The sequence below is a fragment of the Podarcis cretensis genome (genome assembly GCF_951804945.1).
Source record: "Podarcis cretensis genome assembly, chromosome: 9".
Taxonomy (NCBI): domain Eukaryota; kingdom Metazoa; phylum Chordata; class Lepidosauria; order Squamata; family Lacertidae; genus Podarcis; species Podarcis cretensis.
The window spans coordinates 77,832,812-77,852,016 of NC_137178.1; the positions used below are offsets into that span (position 1 = coordinate 77,832,812).

A 19,205-nucleotide genomic window follows, 5' to 3' on the forward strand; every position below is an offset into this window, starting at 1 on the left:
CCTCTCTCTAGCTCTATGTCCAGTTGTGGGGTGGATCTAGAGGTAAGCAACCGCAGGTCCCCCTAAACCAACATGAGCTGCCCCCTAAGCACAACATGCATACATTTAGCAGAAATTCTGTACAGAGTTTGTGCATATAAAAAGTAGGATCCTTGCTTGCATAGAGAAAGCCCATGACATGCTAATATACAAGTTGTATGCGAGCAAGCTCTGTGGCTGGCCTCACACTGAAAACAGGTAGGTTAGGAGTGTGACCCACTGCTGTGATGCTACGTCTGTTGGTCAACTGAACAGTACAAATGTAATCTGCTACAGCAAGATCTCATCCTATGTGCGGATTGTGTTCCTGGCTACTGTGTGTCTAAGAAAATCGCACAAAGCCATAATAACCCCCAGAACAGTCCCATGTGATTATCCCCAGCTCTCTGTAGCTGGTAGGAGCAGCCTCTCCCTCCCCCCCCCCGCCCCCCGCCCTGCATACAAGGTGGAGAGCTTTTTATTTCTTATTTTTTTCCATAAAGTTTTATTTTACAAGTTCATTCACACAAATAATATTCTTGCAAATATTCAAATTAAAACAAGATTCTTCTGAATCTTAGGACTTCCCTCCCCCCCTCCGCGGGTTCTTTAAATACCTTTGTCAACTGCATATTATAAATTCATCCAAATTTCAGTCCTCCATTATATCCAAAGTCTTTGTGACATTGCAAGAGTTATTTAAAGCATGCCAAAAAGTTCAAATGTTTACAATGTTCTTTTAGATACAGTCTATATTTGTCCCATGTGTCTATACTGAAGTTTTGATCCTCCTGGTTTCTGATTTTCCCGGTCAAACTTGCCATCTCTGCTACTCTAGTAGTTTCATCTGCCAGTCTGCTTTTGTAGGTATCTTATCCTATTCCCATCTCTGGGCCAGCAGCATCCTTGCAGCAGCAGCAGCAGCAGCAGAAGAAGAAGAAGAAGAAGAAGAAGAAGAAGAAGAAGAAGAAGAAGAGTAGTAGTTTGGATTTGATATCCCACTTTATCACTACCTGAAGGAGTTTCAAACCGGCTAACATTCTCCTTTCCCTTCCTCCCCCACAACAAACACTCTACGAGGTGAGTGGGGCTGAGAGACTTCAGAGAAGTGTGACTGGCCCAAGGTCACCCAGCAGCTGCATACTACATGTATGTAGTAGCATACATGAACAGTCTTTTCAATGCCTTCAGTATCTCTGCACCTACAACAAGATGGAGAGCTTTTTAAGCCCCCCACCTTGTTTACCCAGCTCTGGGAATGATTCTGCAAGAATCTGGACAGCCCTTCCTGGGTGATTTCTCCACTTTTTGGCCCCTTTTACTCTCTCTCTCTCTATATATATATATTCAGCAGGGACCCGGGTGGCGCTGTGGGTTAAACCACAGAGCCTAGGCCTTGCCGAACAGAAGGTCGGCGGTTCGAATCCCTGTGATGGGGTGAGCTCCCATTGCTTGATCCCAGCTCCTGCCAACCTAGGAGTTTGAAAGCATGCAGTGCAAGTCGATAAATAGGTCCCGCTCCGGCGGGAAGGTAAACGGCATTTCCGTGAGCTGCTCTGGTTCGCCAGAAGCGGCTTAGTCATGCTGGCTACATGACCCAGAAGCTGTACGCCGGCTCCCTCGGCCAATAAAGCGAGATGAGCTATGCAACCCCAGTCGTCCGCGACTGGATCTAACGGTCAGGGATCCCTTTACCTTTACCTTTATGTATTCAGCAATCCACATAATGGATTTATGTACAAACATAAATGTACAGACATGATAAGGGCGAGATGGCAGCTATTTGGTTTTCATTGTCTGTTTCTTCTGCCAGAGTCTAGAATTGAAAGGTTAACAGTTTCATATGAATGCTAATGACTTTGTTAATATATCTATCATCTATCTATCTATCATCTATCTATCTATCAATATGTCCAGTAGCACCTTAGAGACCAACTAAGTTTGTTCTTGGTTGGTTTTTAAGGTGGTACTGGACATCTACATATATATTGACTGCGTCAGATCAACATGGCTACCTACCTGACTTTGCTATAGTTCAGTGTCCACATACCTGTCAATAAGCCCTTTTCAAATAGGATTTACTTTTGAATAAACATGTATCGGAATGTGCTATAAGAATCGTATGATGGAGCAGAGCCACTATTCCAGCACCTGCCAACCCAACAGTGGCCATGTACATGGTGGGTTTTCCTTTTCCTTTTCCAATAAATACTGTTTCATTGTGTCAATAAAAGCAAAGTGTTTTATCAGGAATATCAGGAGATAACAAGAAATGATGATAGAATATTAAAACTAGGAGAATCTGATATCATGGGACGGGTGGGTATTCTCATGAGCCTATTCCCTGCTCCTTGCACTGGAAGCCAAATCGCATATGGGAAAATTTATATTTGATTGTAATATACCATATAATAAAAAGAAAACTCAAACATTTGTGGCATATTAAAATCCTGTATCTTTGCTTTCCTTGACTGCAATGTGATTCACTAAATCACCTATAAACACTCTTATAAAAATTTAATTAATTTCCAAAGACCAGACCAAAGCACTTGTCTGGTCTCCTTATAAATATTAATCAACACTGGTGATTCTTAAATCCCAGAATAAACACTGATTCCTTTAATCCAACTGTGTACCTGAATTACACATTCTCTCCTAAAAAACAACTCGGTACAATTAAATCCTGCTACTAATTAAAGTTGGTACAATTAAAAATAGAATGAAATGCAATCACTACTTCCACAGAACAATGCACAGTTCAAAAAGATGAAAAATATTTTCAATGAGGGCACTTAACTGGGGGGGGGGGGGTTGATGAAGATACTTCTGTCAGAAGAAAGAGATAGGCCCCAAAGGGGCAATGAAAATTATTTATTTGGCAAAGACTCTTGTTTAGAGGCAACAGGTTGAACCCAAATGATAGCTCAAGCAGTCCTCTAAACATCTCAGAAATGTTTTATCAATACATTGAGGAAGGAGATGAAAGCTAGAATGTTTCCTTCTTCTAATAAAGCTCTGAGGGAGACAGGGAGAGCTGACCCAAGAGCTGATTTGCATTTAACACTGAATACTTTTAGGAGAAAAGTTGAGAGGTTTTGTGGCGGCAGAATCAGCAATGCATTTAAGGTATATTTCATGCCAGTTTCTCTGCTAGACTCAGACCACATCTTTTGTATTTAGTTATAATCCGGGGGTCACCATAACTAATGGTATTCCAGTTTGGTAGCAGTGTTTGTGGCACATTTACTTGGCTTCATGTGTACGGCCATCTTTAGCCACTATCAGCATGCTGGAGAGTCAGACAAGAGAGAAAAACTGGGAGGAGGAAATCAAGGTTTCTCATGGGAAAGTGCTCTGAAAAACATGACAGTGGTGGCGGCGGCTGCTGTTTGAAAGGCAGGAGGCAGCAAACATCAGACTTTTGTATCCTTCCTTGGCTCTTTAGGTCTGTCTCTAAGCAGCTAGAGCCATCTGCTTCCCACATGAGCACACATAACGTGGTCAAACGCTTAGGAATGAAGTGAAAATTCCCACATTGTGCCAATTTCATTTATACTAGTGCTTGAGCATTATGCTTCACTTCTCAAAATTTGCTAACTGAAGGAAATAATTTAAGGGTGGATCGACACTCGTGGGTTTAACATTAAGGAAGGGTTAAGGAATGGTTTTGATAACGTATGACGTCCTACTTTTAATGCTCATTATGCATTATTAAAATGTGACACCAAAGGGCGCAGGAGAGCAATCAGCGATAGCCTTTTGATGGGGGGGTGGGACAAGGTAAAAAATGCTTTAATTAACAAGTATGTCCTGTGATGTTTTATCTAATATTATTCTAATAATGTTAAACAGGTCAGTGTAGATGCAGCCTAAGTCTTTTGTCAGCAACTAGAAGAACTGTCAGCTACTCAGATTTTATTAAGAAGGGTTTTTGACTATAAAAAACCCAAACACTGACACTGCTTCCAACCATCTAATGTTCAAAGTTCAGAACCAGTTTTGTGGTCATGAGCTTCTGTTTTCAAGGGCACACTAATACAACACTTACTGAACCATTTTGCTGAAAGGGATATGGCAAGAAGCCAGGTGTCCTGTGTCAGTGGACTCAAGGAAATGGTTACGTAACAGCACTGTTTATTATAAAAAAGGGAGGAAACGAACAATAGCATGGAACAAAAACAAGAGGTGAAAGCCATTTTGTAAGGAGAATAAAAGGGCAGGAATGAAAAGAAACTCCAACCTTTACGATTTTCTAAGCTATCAAAGTTAATTTGCTAGTTTCTTTTCAAAAAAAGAAAGAGAGCTTCTTTTTTTTAATTCTAGGGACATAATGCCAAAAAGTAAAATCAACTCTTTTTGCATTTTAAGAACATTTAATTACCTATAGTGAGACAAAATGTTCCAATTCTTAGACTTAAAAAGTTTTCCCAGCAGGCCCATAAGTCCTTAAATATACCAGAAAGTGAACCATCTATAGTCCACCATGACACTTTTGCACCTGTCTGAGTGTCACATTCCAAAGACATAGAATAATAGAGTTGGAAGGAACCCCCCCAAGGGCCATCTAGTCCAACCCCCCTGCAGGTGTGGGAATGACTTCACTGTCCACCAATAGCTCAGCTGTTTAGAGCCTGGTGCTGACAATGCCAGGGTTGCAGGTTCAGTCCTCATAAAGGACAGCTGCATATTCCTGCATTGCAGGGGCTTGGACTAGATGACGCTCAGGGTCCCTTCCAACTCTAGAATTCTATTATTTTAAGCTGCAAATATGTAAAGGTAAAGGTAAAGGTACCCCTGCCCGTACGGGCCAGTCTTGACAGACTCTGGGGTTGTGCGCCCATCTCACTTAAGAGGCCAGGGGCCAGCGCTGTCCGGAGACACTTCCGGGTCACGTGGCCAGCGTGACAAAGCTGCATCTGGCGAGCCAGAGCCGCACACGGAAACGCCGTTTACTTTCCCGCTGGTAAGCGGTCCCTATTTATCTACTTGCACCCGGAGGTGCTTTCGAACTGCTAGGTTGGCAGGCGCTGGGACCGAGCAGCGGGAGCGCACCCCGCCGCAGGGATTCGAACCGCCGACCTTTCGATCGGCAAGTCCTAGGCGCTGAGGCTTTAACCCACAGCGCCACCTGCGTCCCCAAATATGAACATACCCTAAATCCGTGGGGAAACGTAGCAAGACAAAAGAGACTCCTTTTAGGACTGAATGCTGGCATAGGCAGGAGTGAGCAAGGAAACAAAAGGACAAGGTTTCCATTGTCCTGATAAAAATTCCCCTGTTCCTTTCTCCATTCTCCTTTCTTCTTTTGCCTGCTCGTTTATGACCACTCCCATTGCCTCTTTATTTCAACTACTTCTGCATATTAAAATACGGAATACCATTATGCTGATGCCAAAGTACAGCAAAATTCTAGAGGGCAAGAAGTGGCAGAATAGAAGACTCCAAGCTCATATAATAGCAGCACTGATGAAGAATATTTAAATTCAGATAATGTGCGCTAGCAGTTCCAGGCCTTTTTGCTTCACATGCAATAATTAATAAGTTTCTTTGTTCCTTTCTCCCTCTGTTTGTCTGCTTTTAGGGAACTAGAGGCAGACAAAAGCTGTCATCTGCCATCACCACTTAAACCCCCTTTTTCATCATGGCAGAAAGATCACAGGGCTAACCCTTAGCCCTAAGCGTTGTCTTTGAACAAAGTTAAAAACAAGGAATTATTACAGGCCGTTATATATTTAGATGTGTGTTAGTTATCACTATGCAGAGGAGTTTCCCTTAAGTTTATTCACTCTCCGCGGTCTCCTGTGGCCACATGTCCACTTGCTTTTAGCAGCAGAAGGAAAGGCCAACTGTGTTCATATATATGTCAAATTGAAAGGTCCCATTTTCAAAGTTGCTGCATCCCTGGACTCCTAAAGCAAATTCTGAGGAAGATACTCATTAGTGGACCAATCTAGCACCAGGCTCCCTGTTTGCTGTTGTACAATTTTTTCCTCAGAGACAAATAGGTGGGTCGGGGGGTGGGGAGGGTATAAGATTGGAACAGGTAGAAATAGTATCTTGGGAACTGGCATGCCAGCACAAGCAGACTTAGTAGCAGTCTCGTCCATGTCCATTTGGTATAAAAGTGAGCACAGAAGTGTCTACAGAACTGTTCAGATTGAGTAAATGAGGGAGCAAATATGGCTGACTTTGTGTTGCTTTTATTTTTGAGGTTGTGATATTTGTTGGGATATTCCATTCTCTCCCCACCCTGTGTCTGTCTGTCTGTCTGTCTGTCTGTCTGTCTGTCTGTCTCTCTCTCTCTCTCTACACACACACACACACACACACACACACATTTCTAGAAAAAGAGATGCTGAAACTCACCATGAATGCCTCCCTTGCTCTCTCATAATGGCAAAGGCACACCTGAGTTCTGGCAAGTTCTGGTTGAAAAAAAGCGCTCTCTCTCTCTCTCTCTCTCTCTCTCTCTCTGTGTGTGTGTGTGTGTGTGTGTGTGGTTGTCATTGCACACCCACTGGAACATTTGTGGTGCTGGACGTTGTGTCGTCTGTATGCATAGAACTGTAGAGTTGGAAGAGATCCAGAGGTTTATCTAATCCAACCCCCTGCGATGCAGGAATCTCAAGTCAAGCATCCCTGAGTTGAGGAAAAAGAAGAGGAGGGGGGAGGAGAGAAAAATGGGTGAGGATGAAAATGGAGCACTTGAAAGGGGTGGCAAAATGTGGGGGGAATAACAGGGGTTGGCAAGTGGAGCCAGCAGGAATGCAGCCACAGGCACTGCACTGTCCATATAAGATAAGAGAAAAAGCACTGGGTCCAGTGGAGTTGCGTAAACAAACTTTTGGGGCATTCAACCTCTTAATTGTTTCCAGTATTGTTTTGCTGACTGGCTTTGCCACCAACCTCTCTGTTCCTCTGGCATTTACAGCATATAGATACAGGTATGTGCTTTCTATTTATTTTGTTCATTATCACTGGAGTGATGTACCACCTGACCATACTTCACAGCTGCTTGCCCTTGTCATCAATATCAGAATCATTGATATCACATTTACCATTCAGTATATATAATACAAGTGGCAAGAAGGGTTTCACCACACATCAGGTAAAATTATTTGGCAATATGGGTGATAAATAAAAATATAATTCCATGTGTGTTTCTAATTCTGGAAACCAAGCTTTACAAGGAACAGTTAAAGGAGTTGGGCATGGTTAGCCTGGAAAAGAGAAGAGTGAGAGGAGATACGATAACCATCTTCAAATATCTAAAGGGCTAGCCCATGGAAGAGGGAACAAGCTTGTTTTCTCCTGCTCTGGAGGGTAGACCCCGAACCAATGGATTCAAGTTGCAAGAAAGGACATTCCAACTCAACACTGAGAATGGACTCCCTTGGGAAGTTGTGGACTCTTCTTTCTTGGAGGTTTTTAAGCAGAGGTTGGATGGTCATCTGTCATGGATGCTTTAGCTGAGATTCCCCCATTGCAGGGGTTGGACTAGATGTCCCTTGGGTCCCTTCCAACTCTACAATTCAGTAATTCCATTTCAGCTTTTTCTATAGCCCTCCTGTGGCCCTTACTAAATAGTTAAGGAAGGTCTTACGCCTCCATTATATTAGCACTGGCAAAGAAGCAGTTGGACTTGGCAGAATCATGAATTGTGGATTACAAGTGAAGTAGCCACAGCAACCCATAGAGGCCCCCTGACCTGCCTTTCTTAATTACAATGAAGCTGAATGTTGGAAGATTTAGGAGAGATGCAAGATAAGAGAAAGTCCTTCTTCGCGCAGCACGTAGTCCAGCTATGAACCTTGCTCCCCCAGGAGGCAGGGCTGGCTACCCATTTGGATGGCTTTAATGGGGGGCTAGAGAAATTCTCGGAAGAGATGGGTGTCAATGACTCCCAGCCCTGATGGCAGCAATGCTTCTGGATGCCAGCTGTTGGAAACCACAAGAAGGGAGGGTGCTTTTCTGCTCATGTTCTGCTCCCTGGTTTCCCTTGAGGGCATCTGGTGGGCCACTGTGAGAACAGGATGCTGGACTAGATGGGCCACTGGCCTGATCCAGCAGGACAATTCTTGTGTTCTTGTAAGTCCAGCAGGTGGCACTGCCTATCAGCTTCCTTGTGCAACTCAACATGGAACAGAATGGGGACAAAACTGGAATGAGCGTCCTCTGCCTGTCACTCACTCTGACCATGCCAATTGTGGGTCTCCCTGCCTTCCATCCTAACAGTCTCAGTGAGCATCAGCCAGCACTACAAGCAGCCAAATTAAATGGATATACACACACATCCTTTCTGACACTGGTTTTCCATTGCTGGTCCAGTCATTCTTTGCACTGCCTCCTAGTAACTCTCCGCCATGAGCCGGAGCTTCCTCCGTTACTTCCTTTCCCCCATAGGCAGTCCTTCCTTGAGCAGAGAACTCTGCTTTGGTGGAAGCTGGGTGCACCTAGCTGTGTGCACAAAGGTGCAATTGCATCAGGCCCATATTATTTTAAAGCCATCGCTTGCAACAATGCCTGTAATGATATGTAATTTGAATAATTTGCATGGATAATTTGAACTCTATATTAATTTGAACTCTATACATTATCCCCCTGGCAGAATCAAAGCTCCAGTACATTATCTGAAACTGCAGTAGTATATAGACCTATTTTATTAGCTGAATATATTTGCCCTTCATTTTATGTTCTCATTTCAAATCTCCTTTTTGGAAATTTGAAAGCATAGTAATGGAACATTTTGAGGAAGAGAAATCTAATATAATCTCTGTTCAGCATATCAATTAAAACTGTTTGTGATTCAAGAAAGCAAAGAGATGCCTACGGTTTAAATAAATTTCACTGTTTTTTCTTCTCAGCCATGGGGGCAGGGAACCTCATTCATCCTTACAAAAAAAAGGCCAAAATACTTGATTCACTGCAAGTATTCCAAATCAGATTAGGCCGAAGGACCACCAACCAACCAACCAACCGAGACCCTGTGATCATCATCTGAGGCCCTTCTCAATGGCCTCCTCCACAAGAGATGCGGAGGGTGGCAACACAAGAATGGGCCTTTTCTGTGCTGGCTCCCCATTTGTGAAATGCCCTCCCCAGGGAGGCTTGCCTGGCACCTTCCTTATACACCTTTAGCCGCCAGGCCAAACCGTTCCTCTTCAACCAGGCCTTTGGCTATCATCCTGTATTCTTTAAAATGTGCTTTTATTGGGAGGGGGGGCGGGTTATTGGTTTGTTTTGTTCTTGCATTGCTGGGGGTTCGACTTGATGACCCTTGTGATCCCTTCCAACTTTACAGTTCTATCTCTATGTATTTTGTGTTTCTGCCTCATATTTTTATGCTGTGAACTCCCCTGAGATCTTTGGATGAAGGTGGGTATGCAAATTTAATAAATAATAATGGGCAATAAAGTGGAGATGGAAGAACGCATGACAGGATCCTAATTGTCAGGTCTGAGTACCTGATTCACCTAACAGAGTGGGATTCATAGCACCTCATAGACAGGGAGAGCAGCTTCCCTGATACTGCTGGCTTTGGTTTTTGCTGTTCTTTTATGTCTTCAAGTATAAAAATAGTACATGTCGCTTTACTCATCCTCAGTAGAATGCTTCCCTGTTGATGCAGTTCATTGCCAGGTTCTCTGTGGAAATCTGTTCAGGAAGTGTCTCTGTTTGGCATCTCTGAAATTTTAATTTAGCAGTCATGCAGCTTCATTAATTTGTGCTATATTTGTGTTGCTCGGGACAGCAGGGCCACTTGAAATCAGGGCAGCTGCAAGAGGCATTTATTACATCCCTGTCAGCGGACTGGTTCGCACATGCAAGTTCACCCCTTGAGAACTGAAACATCCCGTGGCGACTGCCGTTTGCGTCTGAGGTATCATTTCAGTGCGATGTGGTAGCGAAGAGGGTCCTGGCATTTGACCAAGGAGTTGTGAGCTCAAACCCCTGTCAGCGGGGAAAGGGGAAGCCGTGTCCAAGTAAGGATGGGTTAAACATGTAAAAAATAAATCTAACACCGTAGTGCAATGCTTTTTTTCAACAGACTCTGCGGTAAATAACCAAGTGCTTAGAAACCATGTGTGAACTGGCCCAGTGAGTTTGTGTGCTCATGTAGAATGAGGAATCGCGCTTGAACTAAAAGCGATAGTTTGATCAGCTCGGAGATGTGCTATCAACGCCTGTTAATGTGACCTTACGAAGTGCCAACAGCTTCTCCTTTTCTACCACAAGATGGCAGTACCTTCGAAAGAATATCCTCTACAGTAATGGGAAACACAGGCAGATGAGTGCCCATTTGGAAGTGGGGGGAAATTAGGTAGCAAGTTTTTCCACCCCTGGCATGCAGAGGTAGTCATTTGTGAATTAAAAGAATAGCTTCAAAAACAAGGTTCCTGACAAAGACCTGGCGGGCTTGTGCCCTAATCAATTCGCTAATCTCTAAATGCCACAAGACTGCATTGCTTTGGCTGCAGCACACTGACAGGGTGGTCCTTCTGGAAACTGAGCTCAGATTATGTTGATAACAGTTGCAAAATTATGGCAAAATTTCACCAACAAGTGGGGTTATTTAAAGCGGGAGAAAGTGTTCCCAATGTGTGCCCCATTGGGCTCAGTTTGGATGTACTGGGAAGGTGCCTAGGCATATAATTGGGGGCTGGCATGCTTCAGGTGGCGCTGTTGGTTAAACCACAGAGCCTAGGGCTTGCCGATCAGAAGGTTGGTGGTTCGAATCCCCGCAATGGGGTGAGCTCCTGTTGTTCAGTCCCTGCTCCTGCCAACCTAGCAGTTCGAAAGCACGTCAAAGTGCAAGTAGATAAATAGGTACCACTCCAGTGGGAAGGTAAATGGTGTTTCCGTGCACTGCTCTGGTTCGCCAGAAGCGGCTTAGTCATGCTGGCAACATGACCCGGAAGCTGTACGCCGGCTCCCTTGGCCAATAAAGCGAGATGAGCGCCGCAACCCCAAACTCAGCCACGACTGGACCTAATGGTCAGGGGTCCCTTTACCTTTATCTTTATGCTTCAAAATGACCCAGCAAGCTCTTATCTCAAACCTCTGAAGCTGGCAGGAGCTGGGGCTGCCAGCTGACCGCACTCCCCTCAAACTGCCTCAGAATATTGACAGCAGAGAGCGACACATAAGTGTGACCCTTTCATAGCCAGCCAGAGCTGGGATGAGGCAGAAGAGAAGGATGGTTGGTTGGTTGGTTGGTTGGTTGGTTGGTGCATGATGTACAGTATAATCCTATGCATATTTACCTCACTCTGAATTCAGTAGAACTTATTTCTATGTGGCATCCTCCCAGGTAGATGTGTATAGAGTTGCAGCCTATTTACTATTATTATTATTATTAATTAAATTTGTATACTGCCCTTCATCCAAGGATCACAGGGCTGTTCAAATCATAAATATGCAAATATACAAAACTAACCTTGAGTGGACTTCAATAGAGCTACCCTATTTACAATAGGGTAATACATCAATTTGAGATTATGCTCAAATATTCTCCGCCTTCCCTATAAACCGTGGCACATGCAAAGCTGGGAAGGTGAGCTATAACTGAATCCAAAGCGCCATCTGCTGGCTCCTGAAACAGTTACATCTGAGTGCTTTCTTACTCGGAAAAGGAACTCTAAAAGTTCAGAAGGACAAATTTCTGATAAAAGAACTAACTTGCAGCCCTGTACCCGCTATAGCCTGGAAATTCCAAGAAAGCAAAATCACTGTAATTTTGAAAAGTTCAGTCTGCCACCTAGACTCTAAATGGTGCCTGGTTGTATCACAGCACAGACAATAGCCTGGTCCTTGATCCTGGGAGTAAAGGTAAAGGTAAAGGTACCCCTGCCCGTACGGGCCAGTCTTGACAGACTCTGGGGTTGTGCGCCCATCTCACTTAAGAGGCCAGGGGCCAGCGCTGTCCGGAGACACTTCCGGGTCACGTGGCCAGCGTGACATCGCTGCTCTGGCGAGCCAGAGCCGCACACGGAAACGCCGTTTACCTTCCCGCTGGTAAGCGGTCCCTATTTATCTACTTGCACCCGGAGGTGCTTTCGAACTGCTAGGTTGGCAGGCGCTGGGACCGAGCAGCGGGAGCGCACCCCGCCGCAGGGATTCGAACCGCCGACCTTTCGATCGGCAAGTCCTAGGCGCTGAGGCTTTAACCCACAGCGCCACCTGCGTCCCTTGATCCTGGGAACCATCATGCAAAAATTGGTTACGATATCTTAAGAAGCGTCTAAATGCATAGCCAATGAAGGCTTCGCTTTCCAAAATTTGAATGCATGCACGTTTGGTAGACAGAAGGGATGTGGGTGGCGCTGTCGGTTAAACCACAGTCTAGGGCCTGCCGATCAGAAGGTCGGCGGTTTGAATCCCCACGACAGGGTGACCTCCCATTGCTCAGTCCCTGTTCCTGCCCACCTAGCAGTTCGAAAGCACATCAAAGTGCAAGTGGATAAATTAGGTACCGCTCCGACAGGAAGGTAAATGGTGTTTCCATGTGCTGCTCTGGTTCGCCAGAAGCAGCTTAGTCATGCTGGCCACATGACCTGGAAGCTATACGCCGGCTCCCTCGGCCAATAAAGCGAGATGAGCGCCACAACCCCAGAGTCATCCGTGACTGGACCTAATGGTCAGGGGTCCCTTTACCCTTTATGGTAGACAGAAGAAGCAGACAGTAGGTGCTGATACCAGACATTTCCTCTCCCACTTCCCCAATGCCCATGAATAGAATTTGATAACATTTATTTCCTACTGATTTTCTATATTTATATCCCACTCTGTCTTGGTAGCACATGTTGACGTACCTGCCCAGGGTGAAGCACTTGCTTCATGCAGAACCATGGGACGGAGGGGAAGTAGAAGAAGGGAGGTGCTCTGTCTTAGTGGCTCAGCAAGTCTTTTTAAAGTGTTGGGCCTGACGGGGAAGGGAGCATCATTTACCTCTTCTTTACTCAGAAAAATAGCTTGGGCTGGAACATGTCTGTCCACAAATGGCTTGATCTCAGAAATGATCTCAGAATTGCATTACGATGGCAGTAGGAAGCAAAGAAGGAAAATCTAAACAATAGTATGGTTGCAAAAGTAGACTTATTAATGGCATCTGCCTGATGGGTGCTTTACCTGTAAGTAGAGTTCAGGGACCTTTCTCATCAGTGGGCTTCCAGCAGCTATTTTTATATGCAAGTAACCAAATCTCAATAGTATAAATCTCCTTGCTTCCCCCAACTTGTTGGTTTCTCTTTCTCCTCTCTAGAGCTGGCTTTCTACAAGGTGCTGGCGACTAGGAAGGGAGGGGGGATTTGATCCAGTTCACATTTAAAGGTGAACTCACCAAATTCACATTTTATGAAACAATGTGTGAACTGAAACAGAGCTATCTGAATTTTGTAATGGAGTTTTCCAGTCAAGTAATGTGCACAAAATTGCAAATATTGGGGCAAAGTGTGCAAAGATATGCATATATCAGTGAAAATAAAATACAAATATGCATTATATTGGGGAAAACAGCTTTGTAAAGATGTGTATAGTGGGTTTTATTATTTTTTGCTATAATCTGTATTTGGTTTACCAATAAATTCTGATTTGACTTGATTAGGTAGGTAGGAGAAATTTGAACAAAAAAACTGATTGAATTTCCTGATGGCATTTAAAAATAAATCATTCACAAAATGATATAGGAAGGTAAAGAACTGAACTTATGATTGGAAAAATGAGAAGCTGAGAGAAACCAAAACTGACATTATCTGCCCACCCCATGTACAACCACAATATATTTCAACTATGTCCCCACTCCAGCTAATACATTCCCTTTCTTGTGTACTTGAGGCCAGGGGTGCTGATCAGATCCCAGCCTCACAAAATGGCTCAGGGAGGGTGGCATGAGGAGGCCACCATGCGCCCTTTGATCAGCCCTCACTGAGGGGCTGGGATAGAAGGGCACATGGCTAGTGCATGCTTCTCATGCCACCCTCCACGGACCCCAAGGGGCTGGCTTAGGGAGAGAGGGGTAAGGAGGGCTCAAGAGCCAGTCTGCGATCAAAGGGTGTTGCTCCAGCAGCAAGGGCCAGGCTGGTGCCACCCATACAACGCCCCTCCTTTGAGGCTGCTATGGCAAGTGAAATGGGGGGGGGCACTTGTCCCTGTGCAGCCCTGTGCCACCTACTTTTTCTTCCAGTTGGGCCAACAGTAGGGCAGCATGGATGTAGCAAACCCAAAAAATGCCTTATCTTCTGAGTTCGCCAATAAAACTCAGAAACGAGAGGAGTTAGGTGTCCAACGTTCTTGCAAAGCAATAGGTTACAATGGGATAGCTCAACAAAGGTTGCAACCCCACCCAGTGGTCCAGGCAGCAGTATTTATAAAGTTTCAAACAAAGCATTTCAATTTCCACCAGTCATATACCGTCTTTTTTGCTCTATAAGACTCACTTTTCCCTCCTAAGAAGTAAGGGGAAATGTGTGTGCGTCTTATGGAGTGAATGCAGGCTGTGCAGCTATCCCAGAAGCCAGAACAGCAAGAGGGATTGCTGCTTTCACTGTGCTGCAATCCCTCTTGTTTTCTGCCTTCTGAGATTCAGAATATTTTTTTTCTTGTTTTCCTCCTCCAAAAACTAGGTGCGTCTTATGGTCTGGTGCGTCTTATAGAGCGAAAAATACGGTACATCATTACCTCATTGATAGACCAATCATATGCATAAAAGTATTTCTCATTACCTCATTCCAAGTTATTGGACTTGTGCACAACATTGGCTAATTCTGCTGACTAGGCTCTGATTCCCACCCTGTTCCATGGCCTTCACACGAATACACTGCGTTACATAAAGTTTTTTGTGTGCATGTTGTAGCAACTTGTGTTTTAGCTTTTGTGCTGTATCTTGTGATTTACGTACAGCGGAACCTCATGTTATGGACGGGATCCGTTCCGGAGGCCTGTCCATAACAGGGAACTGACGCAAGCAGAAGCACTACGTCGGCACATGTAAGTCTGCACATGTTAGCACTTCTGCACATGCGTGAGCGGCAAAACCCAGAAGAAACCCGTTTCGGTACTTCCGGGTTGCCTCAGGATGCAACACAAAAACACATAACCTGAAGCAGATGCAACATGAGGTATGACTGCATTAGCAGTTTTCCTGCCCCCAATGAGGGCGGCACATCTTGCAAAATTATCAGTTTCATAAAGTAACAGGCTACCATAAGTTCTCAACTAGAAGCACACTCAAGGATTTACAGGGGTACACATTATCACATTTATTGTGGCTCTTTGGGCCACTCCCACATGGAGACTGGTGCCCTCAGCAGGCCCATTATTTTCACTTAATATTTTCCTGCTGCCATCACTCCCCTTAACCAAAAATAAAGCTCTTGACCGGCAAAGGACTCTGCCTCTCTTTCACAAATGGCAAGTGCACAAGTAGAGAAGGCAATGCATGAAATAATTTTAAAAATCCAAAGAAAACCAGCCCTAGAACTCCCTCTCACTCACAGTTTCCACCAAAAAAGGATGGAGGAGCCACATCAGGTGGAATCAGCCATGATGGCAGTTGGCCTCACTGGCTGCTGCGCTTCTGCTTGGGCAGTTTCGTTCTAAGAGACCCTGCAAGGGATACAGCCACAGCTGGAGGAACGGGCAATTAAGACAGATCTAGTCCCGGGCCTTTCAAGTGATCTTGAGGGTACAAGTTCTGGAAGCCCTGCTCTCTGCCATGCAAACCTTTATCTACCTGGCCTGGGGGGACGGGGCCAGACTGACTCCAGCTACAAAAGCTGACTCTTGGGCTGGAACATTCTTTAGCTGGTTTTGTTGGGGGGGGGGGTTGTTGTCATTATTGATATTAATTTCTTGTCTATTTTTAAATTGTATTACAATTTATGGGGAAATTTGTTGCACACTTTTTGATGTGTTTTATTTATAGCTTATGACTACTTTTGCAATTATGTAAATCTTCTCACATTGTAAGCCACCTTGGCCAATGCTATTTTTCTAGAAGAGGCGCCAGAACTCATCATGAACGTCTCCCCTGTTCTCTTAGAATGGCAATGGCACCCACTTAAGAGGTGCCAGAACTGAATTCTGGTGAGTTCCACTTGGGGGAAAAACACCCTGGTTTTAACTAGGGAAAGGTGGCTACAAATAAGATGGTGATGAAAGAATCGCACAAGACCAGCAATAATTGTTTGTTTGTTTATTTTCTGTGGCAGATGACTTAATTTCAAGCCACAAGGCAGCTGTGGTTTCCCTCCATTTAAAGAGACAAAGTTTTGTCACTTTCTTGAAGTGCTGGCAGAGCCGCAAGTGGCTGGTCAGCGCTGTGTCCTGGACCACTGGCCCAAGGGGATGAGTTCCTGAGCGGCAGAGAGACTCCTCCAGCTTGGCTCACCAACTGTTTTTTGGCCTATCCCCAGTGGCACTCATAACATAAAGCAGACTTGCTGGATCCCAGCGACACCAGTTCATTCCTTCTTATGAGAGTAGGTAGCCTAAGGGCCCTAAAGGAAGTAGTGGAGATTCAACTCCTTTAAGCAACCCAAAGATTGTTTGAACCACCAGGCAGTTGCAAATAGGGGCACCATATGGGGCAAGGAGCCTCCCCCCCAAAAAAATTTTTTTCAAGGAAGGAGCCAGGCCCTCAATATTCTGTGGCAACGTGCACACACCATGTGACATGCTCATGTCAAACACATAAACCGCCCTTCTCTCCACTTCTATTTTATGCCCACGTTTCTGTAGGTCTTTTAGAATAATTAGGGAATACTCTTTAACTAAGGTGTGTATGTAAATTTGCTACCTGCTACTACTGTAACTGCTGTCTAAAGCAGCATTTTAATATATTCTGTCACTCCTGTTTTATATAATAAACCAACCTTTCTTTCTTTCTTTCTTTCTTTCTTTCTTTCTTTCTTCTTTCTTTCTTTCTTTCTTTCTTTCCTTCTGTGAGAGTTTCTTGTGGGCATAAAGTTAAGGGTTAACACCTCCATAAGAAGCGCACGCCATAACTCCAGCAAAAGAATGGAAACCTCTCAGCAATGTGTATATGAACACACTGGCTGTGCACATGGGAGTCCGAGTAGACACTCGTAACAGAATGACGCTGGTTATCTGGATCTGTTTTTCAGAAACAGCACTTTCAGGAGCAAGTGTTGAGAGGGAGCGAATGTGCAGAAAAAACATAGTTTGGAGCTTCAATCCAGATCAGAAGCCTGTTCCAGATCAGAGGCCAGGAGCTATGGTACTTTTCGTTCTAAAGAAAAAGGAGCCAGTTTAAAAGACCCTTTAAAGGTGTGGTTTGCCCTTAGAACTATCCTCCTTCGCTCAATCTCCAACTGCCTGAATGTAAAACTTTCCACAAATTAATTTTCTATTGTTAATAACTTAGAATGTTGCGGGGGAAATCCTGAGAAATGACTGCTAAGTTTTGGTAGCAGACTTCTTTAAGATTCTGGACACATCACGGGTGAGAAAAATAATAAACGGACAGAAGCAAACAGAGATAAAACATAATGAAATTCATTTTCTGTACACACAGCAAGACTGTGATAGACTCGACAGGAAGAGATCCAACAGGAAGATTATGACACAGCCCTTTCACCATCTTCAAATACTTTTTCATCTAATAGGGAGGCACTAGATCATCTTCTCAACAATGGCATTTTTGCTTTTCCTTAAAGTACGTTTTTATGTTAGAGACAGGGAACAGTGGGTGGCTGATCATGGCGTTGGCATCATGCAAGACTTACTGCTGTTCCAATGGCAAAAAGCATCCGTTTTTGTAAGCAACTGGGGTTGTTATCCTAGTCTTCCATTTGAGAGAAGAGTTAAACCACTTAGAAATTCATGCATGCATGGTACAGCTTGGAAACAGCAAGTTAAGGCATCAGTCTAACTTCTATGCAATGTAAACAGGCAACAAATTCACATAATATTGTGCTTACTTACAATTGCCCCTCCAGACACCCACTCTTTCCCTTTTCTTTCCATTCAGTCTCACTGTTCTGCAGGTTGGCCTACAGAGTTGCCCAATTATTACATAGGTTAGAGCAGGGGTAGGCAACCTAAGGCCCGGGGGCCGGATTCAGCCCAATCGCCTTCTCAATCTGGCCCACGGACGGTCCGGGAATCAGCGTGTTTTTACATGAGTAGAATGTGTCCTTTTATTTAAGATGCATCTCTGGGTTATTTGGAGGGCATAGGGATTCGTTCATATATTTTTTTTCAAAATATAGTCCAGCCCCCCACAAGGTCAGAGGGACGGTGGACCGGCCCATGGCTGAAAAAAGTTTCTGACCCCTGGGTTAGAGGCTCTTCTACAAATCATCCCACCTTCTGAGGTGGGAATATGCATTGTGGTACCCGATCTGTACAGGTACTGCCTGGCTGGCACCAACTGCAATGTTTTCAAGTGTGATGAAAATACCCTTTTATTTGCCCAGGCCTCACATCCACCCCAAGCCAAACTGGGGCCAGCAAGTGCACCATCCCACCTAGAGGACCCTGTCTTAGCTAAACACAGACAATAAACCCGAACAAAACATATTGTAGTTTGTAGCATACAATGACTCTTCCTAACAGTAGAATTACAAAACTGCTGCTTGTGTATCAAATATGAAACCTGCAATGTTCACATCAAGGAGGAATGCTCCCAGAAACAGGTCTAAATTCCTCCTGCTCCTGGGAGCGGGTTATGACCCATAACCCAGGCAGGACATAAAAGAACCACTGGCCAGGATAGGGGAGAAGTGTACAGTTCCTTCTAGCACATACCTGGCATTTGGATTGGGAAACTGCTCTAAGCAGATGTTGTAGCTGACACTGAAACCCTGCTCTCCACCCTCCTATAGAGTTATATGACATCTGGGTGCACACAAAAATCATCAGATATGCCTGGGAATGCTTGAGTCCCCACTCACCCCCCGTCTCCAAAACCAAGAACTTCTACCAGGTCAACGCTCACCTTCTTCCTCAGACTGCATCTTCTTCTTTGGTGGACAGGAGGCTATAGCAACCTCACTGGTGATCCTGTCTGCTTTGGAGATTGGAGGGACACTCTCTTCTATAGTGGTGATCTCTGCCGCTTTGTGCCCTAACTCAGACTTACTATTACTATGTATTCATTTTTAATAGTAAATGCCAAACTCTGGTGCCTTGGAGAAGAATCACTGAAACCACCTGCTACTCACAAT

General features: G+C 44.5%; 1 long non-coding RNA gene across 1 annotated transcript in view; it reads left to right on the plus strand.

The window, feature by feature from the left end:
• Positions 1 to 932: 932 nt before the first annotated feature.
• The window catches only part of LOC307224712, a 170,319-nt gene continuing 152,046 nt past the window's right edge, over positions 933 to 19,205 (plus strand). Inside the window, exon 1 of the long non-coding RNA XR_013842711.1 lies at positions 933 to 1,098. This is a non-coding gene — a long non-coding RNA (uncharacterized lncRNA). The remainder of the gene's footprint in view (positions 1,099 to 19,205) is intronic.